The following is a 14,729-nucleotide window of genomic DNA, read 5'->3' on the forward strand; positions in this document are numbered from 1 at the left end:
TTTGATTTCAATGTCAGACAAGACAGAATATCTGGAGGGTCAGTCAAGATGCCATAATATTGTTGTAGACGGCATTGAGAAAAAGCGTCTGAATCTGAAGAAAAAGTGAGAAAACTCTTCAGAGAGAAACTACAACTGGATCACCTGAAAATAGAGTTGGACTGGGTTCATCGGACTGGGAAGCCAGTGCCATCATCAGGAAAGCCTCGGCCCATTGTGGTCAGATTTCTGCGGATGAAGGACAAACTTGCTGTCTTGGATAAATCTAAAAACTTGAAGGGTTCCGGCATCTTCATGAATGAAGACTTTCCTGAAGCTGTCCGGCAAAGAAGGAAAGAACTACTCCCTACAATGAAGGCAGCTCGTGAGAGAGGTCATATTGCATATTTAAGATATGACAAACTTATTGTACATCCACCTGCTCAAAACCCATCTCAAAGGAAGGCCAATGCTAAAAATTTGGCCCTCTAGTTTCTACCATTCGACATGTATACAGTACTTTGATTACATAATCTCACAGATACAGCACATTATTTTTTTTTACATTCTATGGTTCTTAACACTTCTGATTTTGAAGAAGAAACCCTTAAGCTTTTGGATCCCTCTACAACCGACTTTTACAATTCTGATGTTGACCCAGACCAACATTTTTTTTCATCATTTGATGTTTCTAATCTTTGTAGTTATTACACTGAAACTCAGTTAAATGATTTATGTACATCTCTACCTCCCGACATATTCTCCACATTTCATTTGAACATAAGAAGTCTTTCCAGTAACTATGACAAATTCATTCATTATTTATCTTCACTTAAACATGATTTTTCTGTTATTGCTTTATCAGAAACATGGCTAACAGAAGCATCTAGAGAAATCTTTAAATTACCCAATTACAATGTGGTTCACAATGTCAGGGAGAATAGATCGGGAGGTGGAGTGTCTCTGTTTATTCACAGTGATTATGAATTTAGAATCAGGACTGATCTCTTTCTGAAATATGATAAGGTTGAGGTTGAATCAGTGTTTGTAGAGCTCTCTGGTGTCTCGGGTGGAAAGAATATTATTATTGGTGTTATCTATCGCCCACCTGACTCTGTCATCGAAGATTTTAATGACAGTTTGTCAAGTTCTTTAGATCTCATAAATAAGGAAGGAAAACTCTGTTATATTTTAGGTGATTTCAATATAAACCTTTTTAAACATAAATCAGAGACCCTTAGTGTGGATTTTCATTCTAGTTATTTTTTCCCTCTTATTCATAAGGCCACATGTGTTTATGGAAATTCAGCAACTTTGATTGATAGCATCTTAATGAACTCTCTGGACAAAGGGATGAAATCTGGAGTTTTGTATTCAGATTTGTCAGATCATTTCCCCATATTCCAGTACTCTTCAATCAGGGCTAATAAAGCAAAATATACCAGGAAAATAATATATAAAAGAATAATGAGCAAATCAAATATTTCTAAATTCAAAGATATGCTTGCCAATATTTCATGGAATGATATATATATGAGGAAAATAATGCTGATTTTGCATATCAAAAGTTTATGAAGGTTTTAAGCTTTAGTTTCAATGAATGTTTTCCAGTTGGCAGTTCTACCAAGAAATACAGTCAAGACTTTAATAAACCTTGGTTTACAGTGGATCTATTGAAGCTGTTGAGGAAAAAAATAAAATATATAGAAAATATGTATCAAATCCTACTCCTCTCACCCATAGTGTTTATAAATCTCACAGAAATAAATATTCACATTCAGTTAAATCTGCAAAAAAGAAATATTTCAGTGAAGAATTTAAGTGATGTTCAAAGGATATTAAAACCACGTGGAAAGTCATTAATCAGTTGATGCAAAGAGAAAAGAGTACATCAGAGTTACCTTCAGTCTTTTTGGATGGCAAAAATTTTCTTAACAATCCATCTGATATCGCTCAAAAATGTAATGATTTTTTTGTTAACATTGGTTATGAATTAGCAAATAAAATCCCTCCTTCTTATGGTAATCCACTGGATTTTATCCCAAGAAATTTACCTATTATCGCTTCTTTCAAGCCTCCTGATATCCATGAAATAAGTGACATAATTGATGAATTAAAATCATCATCAGCTGGTCATGACAATATTTCTATAGGTCTTGTCAAACAGGTGAAACAGTCCATACTGCATCCACTGGTTCACATTTTTTCATTGTCTTTGAGAACAGGCATTGTACCAGATGATTTAAAAGTTGCCAAAGTTTTACCTCTGTTTAAAGCAGATGACCCACGTTGTTTTAATAATTATAGACCTATATCTATTTTGCCATGTTTTTCAAAAATTTTGTAAAAAATTGTATATAAACAATTTCTTTTTCATTTAGATTCAAATTTAATTCTTTACAAACACCAGTACAGTTTTCATAAACATCATTCCACTTATTTGGCTCTGCTTCACCTGATTGACAAAGTTAACTGTGTACTTGAAAACAATGAATATACTTGTAGTATTTTCATTGATATTTCAAAAGCGTTTGATACAGTAAATCATCATATTTTATTAGCAAAATTGTATAAATATGGTTTTCATGATGTTGCACACGAATGGTTAACTAATTATGTCACTGACAGAAGTCAGTTTGTTTGTGTCAAGGGTTGCTGTTCTGACAAAGCTAGATTACCCTGTGGGGTCGCACTAGGGTCCATTTTCCATATTTGGTTACTACTTGTTTGCTATCACTGGTATCATTATGTATTTTTTCTGTATGTTTCTGTACTTCGAGTTCTTAATAATCTTGTGTTAATTTCATTAGGTGGAGGCTTTAAATAAGCCCTATGGGTTTTTTGCCTCTCCCTGTACTGTACTGTATTTTAATTTTTTTTTTCTCTCTTCTTTGTGTGTTTTAGTTGTGCAAAAATAAAACTATAAAACTATAAGACATGTGGCACGCTGCATTCCAGGTAGCAATAGACTAATGCAATTGTGCTGAAAATAGCGTCACATGATCAAGCAGGGGCTGCTGGGATCTAGAGTTCTTAAAGGATAACAGGGAGTTCTAAATAATGAGTTGACAAAACTCTTAAATCATTATTTGTTTTGTTTTAAATTAGATAATATGTAAACCTAAATTCATCTACAACATTGTCTGTTTGTCGATTTTCTTATAGCGAAGTTAGTGAATACACTGCGCTGTATAAGAGTGAATTTATTGAACACTTTTTTCCAGATGAAATTCCTCTTCATTATACAACACTTTTTTCAAACTAAGTCATGTATCATAACCATCAGGAGGTCATTGATGTGTGAAGTGGTTTTGGGGACACTACACTAATAACAATGAAGTTATGGAATATTTTTTTTATTATCTCTTTTTAGTGTTGGACTTTGGATGGTCTCTGCACACTCATATCACAACCATGGCTGCTCAAAGAGAGCAATGTATTCTGTACAGTTGGAGGATGGCTCATTTTGATAAAATGTAGCTTGCCTTGGTTGATAAGAAGCTTTAGTATTTTAACAATGTTAAGCTGATGAATTATGATCCAAGAAGTTGAAATCTGTGTTTATTGTTTTAACTTTACCGAACTACTTTGGTCAACCAGCTGCTATCCCAGTTATGATTTGAGGTTTTGGGTTATAATGTGGACTTTGTTTTAGGGGTTTCCTGTTGGTTTCACTCCTCATGTTTTATGTCTGGTTTAATTCCCTGTATTTGTGTGTTTTCCCGCCATTTTGTTACCCTGAGTGGTTTCACCTGTCTTTTACCAGTCTGGTTTGTCCTCCCTTGTAAGATGCTCCCCTGCACACCTGCTCTGTTTTACTCCACACCCTTAATTGTTAGTCAGTCCCCGTGTTTCCCTCCTGTTCACTGTGTCCACCTACCTCACCTGTGTCATTGTCTTGATTCCACATGTATTGTGTGTGTGTGTGTGTGTGTGTGTGTGTGTGTGCATGTGTGTGTGCGTTTCCCTTTGTGAGTTGTCAGTTTGTCTGTTTACCCTGCTGTTCCTTTTGCTGTTATCCCTGGCATGATCCTGCCCTGTCATCCTCCTTGCAATTCTCTGTGTTCTTCTGGTGATCCTGGTTTGTTGCAGCTTGATTTTTTGATTCATGCTTTATTTGTGCTTTGTTTTTGGATTCCTGCTCTGGGATTTTTTGGTCTTTATCATCAGCATTAAAGGTTTGCTTTTTGTTTGTACTCTTGTCTACTTCTTTTTTGTGTTTGACAAGTTTTTGAATTGGAACAGACTGTGAACAAACTCCTCAGCCCTTGTCAACATGCTCCGCTCCCGGAAGAGATCTCCATACAAGAGCAATTCTTCAAGGAGAGGTCATTGGTGAGCCATTTTGTGCTTAATGTTGTTTGTGGGAGACTCAGCCTCTTCTAAGAAGCTCACTCTGTGAACACTCATGCTAGCTATCAGTTGAAACCTTCACACTCAGAGAATACGCCATCCTTCAGTCCCATCTTGGGAACCCCCATGGCTCATGGGGTTTCTCTGAGCTTAAACAAGGCTGCCAAGCCACTTTATAAAAATTCCTTAGCACGTCATTTTAGGATCCAGCTCAAGCCCCAGCCCAAGGTCCCCAGCATCCAGCACGCTAGTCACCAGCTTCCATGCTGGCCAGCTAGCCTCCTGCCCTTTCCTGATCGAATGCCAGCTCCAGCATCGGTGGTCCCAGTGGATGCCAATCCAGTTCTGGCATCAGGGGTCCTGCTGGATGCCAATCCAGTTCTGGTGTCCGTGGTGCAAGCGGACACCATTCCAGTTCCAGCGTGGAGGTCCTGTCAGACGTCTCTCCTCTTCCGGGGTCAGGAGTCCTGGTGGATTTCTCTCCCGTTTCGCTGTCAGGGGGTCCCAGGCGACATATCTCCTTTTCCGGCATCGGGGGTCTCTGACATTTCTCCTGTTCTAACGTCAGGGATCCTATGACCACGACCCCTGCTCCACATCGCTGGTCTGCACCTAGGTCGACCCCTGCTCTACCTCCCCTGTTGGCACCTGGGCCAACCCTGCTCCACGTCCCCAGGTTGGTGCCTGGACCAATCCATAGTTCACGTCCCCTGTCGGTACATGGGCCAATCCATTCGTCACGTCCCTAGACAGCGCCTGGGCTGACCCCTGCTCCACATCTACGATGGGTGCCTGGCCAGACCCCTGCCCCACGTCTCTCCCACAAACACACACTGCCACCACACAGATTCAGACCCTGCACTGCTGCTGCCCACCAGCCTGCTGTAACACCAAGTACTGGGTTAGCCTGTTATTGCTGGCTGAACTTAAGTTGCTACAGCAGGTTCGTCTCTGCCTCTCCTGAGGTGCCGTTTGCTCTCCTCATGGCAAAAGTAGTCTCATAGACTGGGAAGCAGAGAGGAACCACAGGATATGAGCTCGCTAGCCAGCAACTGAAACATTCTGAATGCAGGGTGGTTCTCAACATTTGATTCCACCCACATTGAGCACAGCCCAAAATCTGATTGGCTAAAATGGGTCTCTGAATACTGAGTACTGCCAGCCTCTGGATCTGCAGGCTCAAATCACTTTTGCCCCATATTTAGTGAAAGATGTATTGCAAAAGTGAGAATGCATGGTATTTGTCATTTTTTGGCAGAAAACAGCATTTGGGCCATACAATGTACTTATTGTGTACTTTAACTTGTTCTTCAATTCTATTTTATTTATAAAGCCCATTTTCACAAAACACAGTTTGCCTCAGAGGGCTTTAGAGCACACGACATCCCTCTGCCTCTAGACCATCACATCATCTAAGGAAAAACTCCCCCAAAAGCAACAGCAAGTTTCCTCACACAGAAATGAAACTTCAAGGACAGTTGGTCAGATAATTAGCACAAATTCATGTGAGTTAAGTTTAGGTCAAATCAAAAGTTAATATAAGGTGATTAAGATGAATGTATAAGGTAAATATTAGGAGATTAATTTGAATAAATAAGGTAAAGGACAATTTTTGTCTCTACAAACCTTTCCAATGTAATACAGCTAGAAAGTTCCTTTATCCACATTCCTAAAGAAGGAGCATCCCTACTCCAGCAGATTGCAATAACTCTCCTGGCTCGAGGAAGTCCAAAGTCCAGTCTTGTAATTTGTTTCGATGTCAACGAAAAGTCTTTTGGATATATTCCAAGGACACACAGGGTGGCATTTAAAGGGATTCTGATATTAAACATTTCCGACAAACATTTTTTAACATTGTTCCAGAAGTTTTGGATCCTTGAACATTCCCATAGGCAATGGAATAGAATGCCTCAAACACACACAGGTATCTGGAATATTAGCAGACATATGGTGAAGTGTGACAGGAGTTGTGTACATCCTCATTAACCACTTGTACTGGAGTAGTTTAAACCTTGTATTTATTGTTTGTTTTTGTGCCTTCAAGCAGACTTCATTCCAGTCTATCTTGCCAATGTCCTCCTGTATGTCCATTTTCGGAGCATTCAGTTTATCTAATGTTGATTCAGTACAATGTCCAGTTTATAAGCTGTAAAGATACATAGGAGCAAACTGGGGTAATACAGGCATGTCACCTATGTGTTCATGAGCAGCATGCCAAATTGAGATGGTATTTTTAAGAAGAGGGTTTTTTTTTAATGTATTAATGTCTGAGGACTACATGTAAAAATTTAATGGTAGTTCTGGAATGGATTCTTGTTCAATGCATACCCAGACAGGAGATGCTGTTGTACAGAAATAGCATGGTGCTGAAGTTAGTCATGAAGCCATGCAGTAGCACCTAACATTGGAATGTTGAGGCCCTCCCTTTTCGTAAGGCAAGTACAGTAGCTTAAGGTGGAGTCTGGCTCTGCTCTCAATCCAAATTAATTGGCTGAGTACTTTATTAATTTTATTATAGAACATTCCATTTGGTAATGGCAGTGGAACTGTTTGAAAATAGTATAAAAATTGTGGTAGAACAATTATTTTTATTTAATTTATTTGTCCGACCATAGATATAGACAAAGTAGATCAATGGTTCAGTGCTTCAGTTATTCTTTCTAACAGAGGGGTCATAGTTTTCCAGGATTATTTCCTTTAGTTCAGGAGTAATTTTAACATCAAAATATCTAAAACCTTAAGTAGTTGTCATAATTGGGGTATTTACTATTGGATTATGTTGTTTTTCTTTGTCAAGGAACATTACTACTTATTTGGAATTGTTAATTTTATATCCAGAAAACCCTTCAAAATACTATTTCTTAAATTTGTTTGGAAAAATATAATACAGGCATCACCAAATGGCGGACCGCGGTCCAGGTCCGGACCGAGTGATTGGTCTGACCGGACCCACGAATCTCCGATCAATCTATGTACAAAATTTTACATGGAGAATTTTTCTGACGGTAGTGGGCGCTGCTACTCCAGTTAATACGGTAATAGCGCCGACTCAGTTGAGCCAATCAAATCCTTTGTTTACCCTGCACAGCCAGCGCACCCAAAAGCCGAGAGGAAGAGACAGTGGGGAGAGCATGGCGTGCTCCAAAATGAGGAAGGTCAACGCGGAAAACCGTAGTTTTAATGATGAATGGACGGAGAAATTTATGTTCATTCTTCCAGCAGACAGCTCAAAACCAGTGTGCCTCATATGCTCCGAAACCGTTGCATTAATTAAAAGCGGCAATGTGAAGTGGCACTATGAAACGAGGCACGGCTCTTTTGAGCGAAGTTATCCCCTGAAGTCCGAGCTGAGAGCACGCAAAATATCCGAGCTCCGAGCCCAGTATGACAGGTCTAAACGACTCATCACGCACACATTTACAGCCCAGCAACGTGCAAATGAGTGTTCGTTAAAGGTAGCATGGATTTTGGGGCAACATAAAAAAACATTCAGTGATGGGACAGTTGTGAAAGAGTGTCTGCATGCGGTGGCAGAGACATTGTTTGAAGGAAAACAAAAAGACGAAGTCTGTGAAAAAATCAAACAAATCCCCATGTCAGCTTCAACGGCAACCAGAAAATCAGAAATATTAGCCGAGGATGTTCTGGCGCAGCTTGATGCAGCTATTCAGAGTCCACCATGCATATCATTGGCCACTGATGAGTCCACAGATGTGACTGATAATGTCCAGCTTTTGGTGTATGTGAGATTTTTTAACAAAGATAAAAAGGAGCTCTGTGAGGACCTGCTGGGTGTAATGCCACTTGAAACACACACACGAGGAGAGGACATATATGCAGCAATGAAAGAAATGCTGAGAAAGAGGGGTATAGATCCGAAGCAGATTGTGTCTGTCACAACAGACGGTGCCCCTGCCATGGTGGGAAAAGAGCGGGGGGCTGTGCCCCGAATGAAAGAAGACAACCCAAACCTTGTTGCTTACCACTGTCTTATCCATCAGACTGTTTTGTGTGCCACTTTATCAGAGCAGTTTGCAGAAGTAATGAACACAATGATGAAGCTCATCAACTTTCTCAGGGCATCCTCATCCCTTCAGCATCGTCTCCTGCGAGAATTCCTGGAAGATGTTGAGGCAAATGCCAATGATCTGCTACTGCACAACAATGTCAGGTGGCTGAGTAAAGGGAATTCACTGGGACGTTTCTGGTCTATTCGAAAAGAAATAACAGCTTTCCTAAAGCAGGTCAAGAGTAAGAGAGCAACAGAGTTTTTACTTTTTCTGCAAGATGAGCACAAGATGGATGTGGTTGCTTTTTTGGTTGACATTACATCACATCTTAATGAGCTCAACTTCAAGCTGCAGGGTCAGAACAACTCAGTTGCTGATTTGATGACAGCTGTTCGCTCTTTCCAGAGGAAGCTGGACATTTTCAAAGAGGATCTTGAAGGAGAGTGTGAACACTTCCCAAAACTGAAGGAACAAATCCAGGGTAAGAGAATCCCTATGTTGATTTCACAAACAAGCTGATTGTAAACTTCAGCAAAAGGTTCAACAGCTTCTGCCTTGGCCAGAGGCTCCTCCTGCTAATCCAGAATCCTTTCCTCATCCGAGAAGTCAGAGAATTTTCCAAGGAGGTGACACAGACATTCAAGTGGGCACATGCAGGATCTCTACAGCTCGAGCTCATTGATCTGCAAGGAAATGCTGCATTAAGAGAGCATTTTGAGGCAACTGACCCTGCTACCTTCTGGCTACAAACTGTGCCTGAGAGTGTGTTCCCTGGTCTGACCAAAGTAGCCCTGCACACCTTGACAATGTTTGGATCGACTTACAGCTGTGAGTCTGCTTTTTCCACCATGAACATTATCAAAAACAAGTACCGCTCGAGGCTCACCAATGAACACTTACATGTCTGCATGAGAATGGCACTAACTCCATTCCAGCCAAGATTTAAGTCACTGGCAGGGCAGTCACATGCCCATTTTTCTCATTAAGAGAAGTTAAAAAGAAAAAGAAGAACCAAATGGTGGTGTTTTTTCTTTAAAAAGAGCCATTTTATTGTTTTGAACATGTTGACCTATTGACCTCTTGAAAAGTATGCCTTCAGTTCTTTTTATGCATGGACTTGTTTAATTTAAAAAGAAGGTTGTTTAGTCAATACTCTGTTTGCACTGTTCCTAAAGCAGACACTTTTTGAGACCTTTTTACTTGAAGTGTAGGCCTTTAGTCCTTTAGGCTGGGACCTCCTTAATTTAAAAGAAAGCAGGGTTATTAGGCTCTTTTTTCACTTAATTTATTCTGAGGTTTCTGTTTCCTTTAATCTGAAATAAAAGCCTTAAATTTATTTGACTATGGAAGTGTACTTTATTAAAACTGATAATACAATATTGAAACCACAAACACAATAATATAAGTTGGTCTTTGGTTCAGACCTTTTTATGTGGAGGAACTTTTAGTATTGGACCTCAGTGAATTTTAATTGACTACCCCTGATGTAATATCTGCAAATAGCGAAATGCAATGTTCTATCCCCCCAACTACAATGCCTGATATTTCTGTATGTTCCCATCCTATACACTCAGCTTGTGTTGTCTCTGTCTTTAAGGCATAAAGTCTTTGTCTTGGTTTTTTGACCATCCTCTCAGCACATTCTCACACACTCTGGAAAGTATGGGACTGTTATGGAAATTGTTCAAAAAGCAGGTTTTCTTTCTCAGGTTATTATTTATATTGGTAAATGCAATTGGGAGACCCCACATGAACAACAGACTTGGTCCATGCAGGTCTCAAAGCACAAGAACAGATCTTGATTTTATATAGCAAATTTAAGATTGCACAGGATCTGCCACCAACACAGGAGTGTTGGTGGCAGTTCGAGACATCTGTTCGAGACATCTCCTAATATGGTACTAAGCAGGATTTTCAAATTTCAGGAGAAATTTGGGGTGGTAAGTCAGGGGGGGGGCTCAAAAGAGGTAAAAACAACAGGTTACGGGAAAACATTTATCCGTCTTACCTATATATAACCTGAGCAACATGTAGAATCATAGCATCAGTGCAAGCACAACACGAGCACAGCCAAAGGCAGGATCACAGCATCAGCACAACCATCACTATGATTCAGGCGCAGCAAATGATCCAGGAAATCTAGAATACAAGGGAGCACAAATGCCTACCCAGCAAAAGCTGAGTTAGTGTCATAATAGGACGTGAGCGTTTGCAGATGAAGAGAGCAAGAGAAGTAGAAAGGAGCTCACTGTATCACAGAAAGTCCCCTGGCAGACTAAGCTTATGTCAGCCTAACTAAGGGCTGGTCAAAGGCAAGCCCGAGCCCGCTTTAACTGTAAGCTTTATCAAAGAAGACAGTCTTAAGTCTACTCTTAAATGTGGAGACGGTGTCTGCCTCCTGGACTGAAACTGGAAGATGGTTCCAGGGTCGGTCAGAGCATGTCAGTGATGCACAGTACAGGTCAGTCAGAGTGTGTCAGTCATTCACAGTACAGGTCAGAGCATTTCAGACATGCAAAGTACAGCTCAGTCAGAGTGTTTCAGTCATACACAGCACGGGTCTGTCGGAACATGTCAGGTCTGTCAGAGCATGTCAATAGAGGACAGTACAGGTCAGTCAGGGTGTGTCAGTCATGCAGTGTACACATCAAAGCCTGTTCGTCAGGCTCAATACAGGTCACAGCGTGTAAGTCATGTACAGCAAAGATCTGTTGGAGCATGTCAGACATGCACAGGGCAGGTCTGTCCGAGTGTGTCAGACATGCATTGCACAGGTCCATCCGAGTGTTTCAATACACAGCACAAGTCTGTCGGAGCGTGTCAGACATGCACAGCACAGGTCCGTCAGAGTGTGTCAGACATGCACAGCACAGGGCTGTCAGAGCATGTCTGACATGCACAGCACAGGTCCATCAGAGCATGCCCAGACATGCACAGCACAGGTCAGCCAGAGCGTGTCAGTCCACGGCACAGGTCAGTCACAGCATTTCAGTCATCCACAGCACATGTTGACAAGGGCGCATCATTCATTGACAGTACCAGCTGGTCAGAGCATGTCTGTCAGGCAAAGTGAAGGTCACAGCCTGTCAGTCAGGAACAGTACAGGTCACAGTGTGTCAGTTATGCATATTAAAGGTTAAAGCGTGTCAGTCATGCACAGTATATGTCAGTCAGAGCGTGTCAGTCAGAGCATGTCAGTCAGGCACAGTACAGGTCGGTCAGAGCATGTCTGTCAGTCACAGAACTGATCACAGCTCCTCCCCTCCCTCTCCATCCCCACCAACCCCTCTGACTCAATTCAATTTCTGTTTAAATTCTTAATGTTTGTAACACGGACCATCCATCCATCCAGAACAGCCGACCCGGTGGAAGGTGGCTTGTTCGTGTGGGTGGGCGGTCATTCATTCATTTGCTCAATTTGTTTTTGTTTTGTTTTGGGAGGTTTTCCATCCAATTCTGCTTTATTTTATTTATTTATTTATTTATTTATTTTTTTCTTTTACCTCCACTCTCAAAAAAAGATAGAAAAGGAGGCAGGGGGACAGGACCAGGGAAGCTGGGATGGGCAAGGCATCATGGTAAAACTGACGACAGGAGTTATTCCAAAAAATAAATACATTAATAAATAAATAATAAAGTAGGGGGCTGGGGGGAGGGGGGTTGTAGGTGTTGAGTGCATGTTGGTGGTGCGCTTGGTCTTTTTATATACAATTCTGCAATGGCAAAGCTAATACCATAGCATAATATAATAAAAGTAATGGTAATAATAATGTAGCTGCAATGATAATAACAATAATAATAACACTTTTTTATTTTGAAAGATGTTAACAATACTTTACTACTATTATATTATTATCATCATTACCTTGCCATCTTCAACACCATCAACATTTGATTTTTAATGTGACACACGTAAAATTAACTGTAACTATTACCATGTATCAAAAACTGGAGTGATAGTGCAACACAACGGTAACAACAAAAACAACAATAATAGCAATAATAACAACAATAGTGACGAAGCAATCAAACAAACAAAACAAAAATCAATAATTAAGGAAATAAAAATAACAAAAATAAGTAAGTAAGCAGATACTAAAAAGGGCAAACATAGAAAGTCTAGACCGCAATCCCAAAAATGATTCACATAGCAATAGCAATATAACAATAATAATAATAATAATAATAATAACAACATATAATATAATATATATAATAATAAGCGTACACCCTTAAGTATACCAGTTGGGTTTTTTTTTGTTTTGTTTTTTGTTTTGTTTTTTATTGTAAGGTAAGTAAGTCTAGTTTGCTAAAATAGAATAAAAAGAAAAGACAAAAAAGGAGAAGGGGAAGGAAAAAATTGAAATTATTAAGTGGAAGAGAAAAAGGGGAGGGGAAGTGTGTATGTGTGTATGTGTGTATGCATGTATACGTGTATGTGTGCGTGTGCTTGTGTGTGTATGTGTGTATTTGTGTGTGAGAGTGTTCGGGTAAATATGTACATGGTTAAGTCTGAGTGTGAGTGAAATGAGAATATATAAGAATTGTGATACGTAAGATGATGGTGTTGAGTTGATTCATGTGCTTTGGACAATATGGTGGCTTGGAAATGAGCCGTAATTTGTTGATGCTGAATTCAGACAAAACTGAAGTTATTGTTCTTGGCCCCAAACACCTCAGAAACTCCTTTTCTAAGGATGTTATTTCTCTAGATGGCATTACCTTGGCCTCTAGCACAACTGTAACCTCAGAGTTTTATTTAATTGAGATTTATCTTTTCACCAAAAAGGCTTTTTACCATATAAGGAATATAGCCAGAGTGTGACAGTTTCTCTCTCAAGCCAATGCAGAGACTCTTATTCATACTTTTATTACTTGCAGAATTGACTATTGTAATGCCCTTCTTTCTAATCTGCCTAAAAAAATATTTCTCAGCTGCAGCTGATCCAAAATTCAGTTGCACGCATGCTGACAAAGACCAGAAAAAGAGCCCGCATTTCACCGGTTTTAAAGTCTCTGCATTGGCTACCGGTATTTTTTAGAACTGATTTTAAGATTAATGGTTTTGCACCTTCTTATTTGTCAGATTTGCTTTTAAAATATGAACCCAGTAGAGCCCTCAGGTCCTCGGGTAGTGGTCTTTTAATAGTGCCAAAAGTGAGAACCAAAACATACAGTGAGGCAGCTTTTTATCATTATGGCCCCCGTCTGTGGAACAGTTTGCCTGAGGACCTGAGGGCAGCACATAATGTTCATGTTTTTAAAAGTAATCTCAAGACCTACATTTTTAGTTTAGCTTTTAATTGAACTATATTTTACCTCTTATTAACTTATTTATTGTTTTATTCCTATTTTACTCCCTGTTAACTTATTTATTGTTCTGATAATATTTTACCTCTTGTTAACTTATTTACACTTATTCTTTCTACTAGTATAACATTTATTTATTTAGATAGTTTTTTATTCATTCATTTTTTTCAAGTAGTTATCTTTATTTATTTTGTATTAGCTTTATACTTTTATTGTTATTCTTATTCTTCCATCATGCCTCCAGTGTTTCCTCATCTGAGATAGCGTTTCCTCAGTCCTTAATGCCTGTTGTTACTTAGTTCATTAATGTAGATGTAGATTAATGTTTTAACTTTGTGCAGGGTGGGGGGTGGGGCTTGGATGGTGGGGTGGCGGGTTGTATTTTTTCTTTTATCTGAGGTTAATCTGTCTGTTTGTAAAGCACTTTGTGCTACAATCTTTTTTGTATTAAAAGTGCTACATAAATAAAGTTTGATTGATTGATTGATTGATTGATTTTGCCTCCAATATAAAACAAACATCTAGGACTGCTTTCTTTCACTTGCGTAACATCACAAAAATTAGACATCATGTCTAAAAAGATGCCAAAAAATTAGTACATGCATTTGTTACTTCTAGGCTGGATTACTGGAACTCCTTATTATTCAATTGCCCCATCAAATCTCTTAGGTCTCCCAAACTGGTGCAGAACTCTGCTGTAGAGGTTATAACTGGAACCAAGAAAAGGCACAATATTTTTCCTGTTTTAGCTTCTTTGCACTGGCTCCCTGTAAAATCCAGGATTGAATTTAAAATCCTCCTCCTTACTTACAAAGCCCTAAATAGTCAGGCTCCATCCTATCTGTCGCAGCTCATAGTTCCTTCCCAACCCTCAAGATCACTGCACTCTGAAAGGGTTACTTGTGGTTCCCAAAGTCTCCAAAAGTAGGACGGGAGCCAGAGCCTTCAGCTACCATGCTCCTCTTTTATAGAACCATCTTCCAGTTTCGGTCAGGGAAGCAGACACCGTTTCCACTTTTAAGGGTAGACTTAAGACCTTTATATATATATATATATATATAAATATAAATATATATA

This window comes from Plectropomus leopardus, chromosome 13 (genome assembly GCF_008729295.1).
Source record: "Plectropomus leopardus isolate mb chromosome 13, YSFRI_Pleo_2.0, whole genome shotgun sequence".
In the NCBI taxonomy this organism is placed as follows: Eukaryota; Metazoa; Chordata; class Actinopteri; order Perciformes; family Serranidae; genus Plectropomus; species Plectropomus leopardus.